Raw genomic sequence first — 7,314 nt, 5'->3', positions numbered from 1 at the left:
TGCTTTACATGTGGGAGATCTGGGTTTGATTCTCCAGCATCATGTGATCCTCTAAGCACTAATATGTGTCACCCTCCAATATTTGGAGGTCTGGGTCACACCCTGCAGTACTCAAACCTTCCTTTGGCTTGTGCTCACTTGACAGTGTTCAGGGGTCCACATGCAGTGCCAGGAACAAACCAGGGGTAGCAATAAATAAGGCAACCACCTTAACCTTGTACTATCTCTCTAGTTTTCCCCCATTTGTTTTCCTTTGGTTTGGGGGCCTCACTCCTGGCTCTGTGCTCAGGGATCACTTCTGGTGGGGCTGGACCATATGTGCTGCTAGGAATTGTATCCAGGCCAACTGTATGCAAGGCAATTTCCCTACTTGCTATACTATCTCTCCAGCCCCACTGTTGAAGATATTTTGAGTGAACATATCATAAAATATCATAAAATGTAGTTGGATTATGGTTAGATACAGATAATCATCTTATATATGAGTAATTTCCTAACAAAAGTGTTCAAAGTGCAGACCATTTTGGGACTCTCAACTTGGAGCGTATTAAATTTTTTTGTTTCATGGGGCACTCACCCTCTTCTCTTTCACTCCTCTCTCATATTTCCTTTTTTTTTTTATTTTTGGGTCACACCCGGCGATGCTCAGGGGTTACTCCTGGCTCATGCACTCAGGAATCGCTCCTGGCGGTGCTCGGGGGACCATATGGGATGCTGGAAATCAAACCTGGGTTGGCCATGTTGGCTACGTGCAAGGCAAACGCCCTACCCGCTGTGCTATCGCTCCAGCCCCTCTCATATTTCCTAAATAAAAGTATTTCACTTTACTATCCATATTATCCAGAAAAAGATGTCATTTTTCGCATTTTGAGTCACACCCAGCAATGTTCATTGGTTACTTCTGGCTCTGCACTTAGAAATTATTCCGGTGGTGCTTGGGGGACCACATGGGATTCTGGGATCAAACCCAGGTTGGCCGCGTGCAAGACAAGTGCCCTACCTGTTGTGCTATCACTTTGGCCCCCCTCCAGAAAAATTTTTTTTCAGTGAAAAGACAAAAAACCTAGAGCCAGGTAAAAGTTTGGACTGTTTTTGTTTGTTTGGGGCCAAACCCAGCTGTGCTCTGGGATTACTTCTGACTCTGCACTCAGAAATTATTCCTGGAGGTGCCTGGTGATTATATGAAATGTGGGGACCAGCTGTGTGCAAAGCAAATGCTGAATCCATTGTACTATTGATCTGAGCCCAGGGCTCACTTATATCCCTGCAAAGAGCATTTAACAATAAACCATTTCTACATATATATAAAGAGAAAAGATAGGAGAAATGTGAGTAAATATGAGAAGAAATATGAGGTCAGAATAAAATCTTACATCTGAATAAAAAACAGTGCAGTTAACTTTATTTTGGAGCAACATACTGAGTGGTGCTCAGGTAACCTTATGTGGTGCTGGGGCTCACGCCCAGCAGCGCTCAGGGCTTACTCCTTGCTCTGTGCTGAGGGGTCACTCCTGGTGGTGCTCAGGGGACCATATGCATATATGTTGCTGGGCTTCAAGTCATGTCTGGGCACATGCAAGGCAAACACCTTAACCACTCTAGTATCTTTCTGGCCTCAGTTTATATTTTTGAGTCTTACATATATGACTATTACTACATTCTGTACTTTTGCTGTCATTTGTATTCTCAATAGTTGTAATTGGACCCACTATCATTTCTTTATTTCTGTTTTTTGAATGAGGAAACAGGCTCAGACTAGTGTTAAGTAGCTGACTGGAAACCTAAGAGATTTTCAATGGCAGGGCCTTTGAACTCTGTCAGTCCATCCTATCACTTACATTGTTAACCAAAGATGGTTTGTCATTAGACTTGAGGTGGGTTTGTGTTTTGAAGTTTAAAACTGAGCCTAGTGCTTGAGTGATAATACTGAGGATAGGTCACTTATCTTGCACCTGGCTCAGTTTTAAACCCTGGGATCCCATATGATCTCCTGAGTACCGCCTGAAATAATTTCTGATTTCAGAGCCAGGAGTACCCCTTGAGCATTGCCAGATGTGGCCCCAAAACAAACAAACAAAAGTAAATAAATTAAAAAACAAAAACCTGGGAGCTGGAGCTATAGTACAGCAGGTTGGGCGTTTGCCTTGCACACGGCCGACCTGGGTTCAGTCCCCAGCATCCCATATGGTCCCCCGAGCACCGCCAGCAGTAATTCCTGAGTGTAGAGCCAGGAGTAACCACTGTGCATCACAGGGTGTGACCCAAAAAAGAAAAAAAAATCCCGAAAACTGAGGGACCAGAGCAATAGTACAGTGGCTAGGGTTCTTCCCTTGCACATAGCCAACCTGAATTCAATCCCTGGCATCTGGTACCCCAGATTGTCCCCTGAGCACTGGCAGGCATAATTCCTGAGTGAAGAGCCAGGAGTAGTCCCTGAGCATTGCTGGTATGGCCCCCAAAAAACAAAACAAAAATATGTAAATAAATAACTGCGCCCAAGGGGCAGATTTTTGTGGCAGATCATTTACTTTTCGTGTGTGACTTGGGGTTTGATCCCTGACATCATACACAAAACACTGTACACCTAACCTAGTCCATTTTTTTTAAATAATTTTATTTTTTGAATCACCATGAGAGCAGTTACAAAGCTTTCGGGTCTAAGTCTTGGTCATACAATGAAACATCCGTACCTTCATAACCTAGTCCATTTTATGAATCCTTGAATACTAATGCAGAATCCCAGAGAGGGTTCAATCCCTGACACCAGATAGTCCCCCAGCACCGCACGAGGGAACAAAGAGCTGGAAGCAGTCCCTGAGCCCTGCTGAGTGAGGCCCATAAAACAAACAAAAAAATTTCTGAGAATCACATTTTTGAGAATTTTTCAACATCCTTTGTAACTTTTTGCTCAGGACGGGGAGGGAAATTCAACCTGCCCCACTCCAAGGGCCAAGCCCCGGCAGCCTAAGACCTCTGGTACTCAGCCACTGCCATGCTTAAGGCACGCTCTCCACACGCTTGGACGAGCCTCACACATGAAGGAACGGGCAGAGGAACCCAGGTGCGTGGGTCCTGGGGCTGAGATCTCCAAGCCTGCTCAGATCGGGACTGGGCCTCCTCCAACCAGATCCTCCATTTTCTAGTAGCTAGGCAGTCACACCCACAACCTGCCCCCGGCACCATGAAATCCCATCAATGGCCAAGATACAGAGACTATAAAGCTCTTATAGATAGTCTATAGACTATAAGACCTCTTGTAGATGTCTTATAGTCTAGTTCTCCTTCTCGGAGAACCCCATGAGCTACCAAGAGTATCCAACATGCACGGCAAAGCCTGGCAAGCTCCCGTGGGGTATTTGATATGCCAAAAACAGTAACAATGATGTGTCTCATTCCCCTGACCCTGAAAGAGCCTCCAATGTGGCACCTTTGGGAAAGGCGAGTAAGGAGAGGCTGCTAAAATCTCAGGACTAGGATGAATGCAGACGTTACTGGTGCCTGCTCGAGCAAATCGATGAACAACAGGATGACAGTGATACAGTGACAGTGTAACTTTTTAAAAAAATATAGACGGGGGTATGGTGCCGCCAGCAGGTCAATCCGTACCTGTGAGGTGAGTGCATCAACAGCCTGATGGCGCCTTCAGACTTCCAGATACCCCAAAATTGCTGCTGTACCTTTGGCCAGACCCCAAAAACTTGGGGCAAAGTTTACCAAGAAAGTTAACGGCCAAAAGTTAGGTATGTGGGAGACACACCCACAAACCACCTCTGGCTCAGCTATGCAATTGGACGCATGGCCTCTCTGATTCCTGATCAAACTGCTTAATGGCCGTGGTCCCAGAGACTCAGAAACAAATCTGGAAACCCAACGGCTTTTGGCAGAAATGCGTCCGGTCCCTGAGTAGGTTACTGTCGCCAGGCCACCCCAGGGGTAAATGATGCTGTCCCTCCGCCTGCTCCCCACAGTGAGGAGACACGTGGGGTCTCACAGGATGGGGTGGAGCCAGCCCTTTCCTCCCCATCCCAACAAGACCCCAAGTTGCTGCCCAAGAACGGCCTCTCTGCCTCCTGATCAAGCTGCTTAAGGGCCATGATCCCAGAGACTCAGAAACAAATCTCAGAACCCAACGGCTTTTGGCAGAAATGTGTCCAGTCCCTGAGTAGGTTACTGTTGCTGGGCCACCCCAGGGAGGAAAGGGTGTTGTCCCTCCATGTGCTCCCCCTAGGAGGCTTAGAGGCCGCCATCCTCCAGAGGCCATTGGGCAGTCAGGTATGGGCCCTCAGTGACAAGACACGTGGGGCCTCACAGGATGGGGGTGGAGCTGGGCCTTTCCTCCCCATCCCAATGAGACCCCGAGTTGCCACCCACAAACTGCCTTTCTGGCTCCTGATCAAGCTGCTTAACGGCCATGAATCCAGAGACTCAGGAACAAATCTTGGAACGCAGCAGGTTTTGGCAGAAATTCCTCCAGATTTAAGGATTAAAATTTCGAACTTTCAAAATCACGCGGTCACTACTGCAGCCGCGCAACATCATATGTTATTCATAACCAGTAACAGAAAACAAAATTGTCTACTGTTGCCTTTTCAGCATATCTGAGTGTTGGGGTAAAATCCTAAATAATAATGGTGGGTCTGGTGTCAAAATATTGAATGTAATCAAAGTAGAGAGAGAGTAATGTGGAAATCATCTGCCCCACAGGTAGGGGGAGGGTTTGGGACGGGGGTTTACTGGGGGTTTTGATGGTGGAGAATGGGCACTGGTGAAGGTATGGGTGTTTTATTGTATGACTGAGACTTAAATCCGAAAGCTTTGTAACTGCTCTCACGGTGATTCAATAAATGAAATTATAAAAAATGAAAAAAGAACGTGGGCTGGAGCGATAGTACAGTGGTTGGGTGTTTGCTTTCCACGCAGCCAGCCTGGCCGAGCCGGGTTCAATTCCTCCACCCCTCTCAGAGAGCCCGGCAAGCTACTGAGAGTAACTCGCCTGCGTGGCAAAGCCTGGCAAGCTACCCACGACATATTCAATATGCCAAACACAGTAACAAGAAGTATCAAAAAAAAAAAATGGAGACATTACTGGGCCCGCTTGAGCAAATCGATGAACAACGGGAGGACAGTGTGACAGTGTGAAAAAAATAAAAGTAAGGTGGAGTTCTTGCCCAATTCAATCAGCTAATCAGTGACTGAATAAATAGCAGTACTCCTACATTAAAAAAAATAGACAAAAGTCACAACTCCACAACTGTTGATACAATTGGAGAGTTTAAATCCATTAGATAGTAGTTCCTTTATAACTTGAAAAAAATCTATTGCTGTTCCTTTGTAACTTGAAAAAAATCTATTGCTATGTATCACGACGATGAATCACTACCATCCTGTTATTCGTCGATTGCCTCGAGCAGGCCCCAGTAACGTCTCCTTCATCCTAGCCCTGAGATTTTTAAGAAACTGCTATATTCAAGGCTCTTTAGAAGAATGAGACCCATCATTGTTACTGGTATTTGGCATATTTGGTACGCCATGGGGAGTTTGCCAGACTCTGCTGTGTGGGCAGGTTACATTTGGTAGCCTGCTAGTTTGTCCAAAGTAGGAATGAGATAATAAGATGTCATAATAAGATGTCACGCAGCTGCGAATGCGGCCGCGCAGTTCCGGGAGCTGGTTTTTATATATTGCTATGTAGACAGTGTTAAAATCCTGACCAAGGGCCAGAGATATAGTACAGCAGATAACATACTTGCCTTGTATGCTGAATGGTGTGGCCTAAAAAATAAAATCCAAAAGTCCATATTTGGTACTGGAGGTAGTGGCTCATATGCAGAATGCATGATACCTAGCCATGCAGGTATCCCTGGGTTTGAGCTCTGGCATTACAAAAAATTAATCTTTTGTTTGGTGGGGGAGGGTTTGGGCCATACATGGCATTGCTCAGTGCTGGCTTACTCCCAGTTCCGTAATCAGGGATCACTTCTGGCAAGGCTATGGGATGCCAGGAATTGAACCTAGGTTTCACGTGCAATTAGACAATTAGCTTACCCACTGTATCTCGCCCGCACGGCAGAGCCTGGCAAGCCACCCGTGATGTATTCGATATGCCAAACACAGTAACAACATAATCTCCAATGGAGACGTTACTGGGCCCGCTCGAGCAAATCGATGAACAACGGGAGGGCCTTTATCTTTACCTTTACTGTACTATTGCTCCACCCTCAAAAGTTCATCTTTTGTTTAAAAGGGGTCACATCAGTGGTGCTCAGGGCTTGCTTCTAGCTCTATGCTCAGGGATCACTCCTGGGTTTCAGGGGACCATATGTGATGCTGCGAATCAAAAACACAACCGACTGTACTATCACACTGGGCCCAGAAAAGTTCATCCTTTTATTTTATTTATTCATTTTGGTTTTGGGGCCACACACAGTGATGATCAGGGTTACTTCTGGCTATGCACTCAGGACTACTCTTGGCCATGCTTAGGAGACCATATGGGATGCTGGGGATCGAACCCAGGTTGGCACAGGCAAGGCAAATGCCCTACTTGCTGTACTATGTCTCCAGCCCCTAAAAGTTCATCTTTTTTTTCTTTTTTTAAAAATTTTATTGAATCACCATGAGATAGTTACAAGCTTTTATGTTTGGATTACAATCACACAATGAACAAACACCCATCCCTCCACCAGTGCACATTCCCCACCACCAATCTCCCCAGTATACCCCCCCCTTCCCCATCCTCCTCCTGCCTCCATTGCAGACAATATTCCCCATACTTTCTCTCTACTTTTGGGCATTATGGTTTGCAATACAGACACTGAGAGGTCATCATGTTTGGTCCCTTATCTACTTTCAGCACACATCTCCCATCCCGACCGATTCCTCCGGCCATCGTTTTCTTAGTGTTCCTTTCTTTATTCCATCTGCCTTCTCCCCTCTGCTCATGAGGCAGTCTTCCAGCTATGGAGCAATCCTCCTGGCCCTTGTATCTGCTGTCCTGGGGTGGCAGCCTCATGTTATGTTATTCTATACTCCACAAATGAGTGCAGTCCTTCTATGTCTGTCGTTCTCTTTCTGACTCATCTCACTTACCACGATACTCTCCATGTCTATCAATTTATAAGCAAATGTTATTACTTTGTCTCTCCTAACAGCTGCATAGTATTCCACTGTGTAGATGTACCAAAGTTTCTTTAACCAGTCATCTGTTCTAGGGAACTTGGATTGTTTCCAGATTTTGGCTATTGTGAACAGTGTTGCAATAAACATATAGGCACAGATGTTATTTCTACTGTACTTTTTTGCATCCTTGGGATA

This window comes from Sorex fumeus, unplaced genomic scaffold, assembly GCF_029834395.1.
Source record: "Sorex fumeus unplaced genomic scaffold, SorFum_2.1 ptg000072l, whole genome shotgun sequence".
Lineage (NCBI taxonomy): Eukaryota > Metazoa > Chordata > Mammalia > Eulipotyphla > Soricidae > Sorex > Sorex fumeus.
The sequence above is the reverse complement of the archived record's forward strand: the minus strand, read 5'-3'. Positions refer to the sequence as shown.